This window comes from Cebus imitator, unplaced genomic scaffold (assembly GCF_001604975.1).
Source record: "Cebus imitator isolate Cc_AM_T3 unplaced genomic scaffold, Cebus_imitator-1.0 Scaffold71, whole genome shotgun sequence".
NCBI classification, from domain to species: Eukaryota; Metazoa; Chordata; class Mammalia; order Primates; family Cebidae; genus Cebus; species Cebus imitator.
The window spans coordinates 3671248-3671647 of record NW_016107386.1 but is presented as its reverse complement, the minus strand read 5'-3'; positions in this window follow the sequence as shown (position 1 = coordinate 3671647).

Here is a 400-nt window from a genome sequence, read left to right as displayed (position 1 = left end):
TTTTTTCCTTTCTCTGTTTTGGTTCTCCTTTACTTCTCACTCTTTCGTTTATTTATTAATTGTTATTTTAAAGAGACAGGGGTCTCCCTATGTTGCCCAGGCTGGTCTGGAACTCCTAGGCTCAATCAGTCCTCCTGCCTTGGCTTCCCAAAGTGTTGGGATTACAGCCGTGAGCCACCGCACCCAGACTGCTTCTCATTCTTTTAAGACACCTTTCCTCATTATTCAAACTAAAGACCTAAGCATTTGTATTGAGGACACAGCACACATCCAACAATGTGTGCATGAGTGTTTAAGGGGTAGAAGTGATCTGGGCTTACAGCTTGCAGTCAAAGAGCCCACAGTTTATAGTGAGGGAGACAGCAAACCTATCAGAGAAAACAAGACAACAGGGAAAACA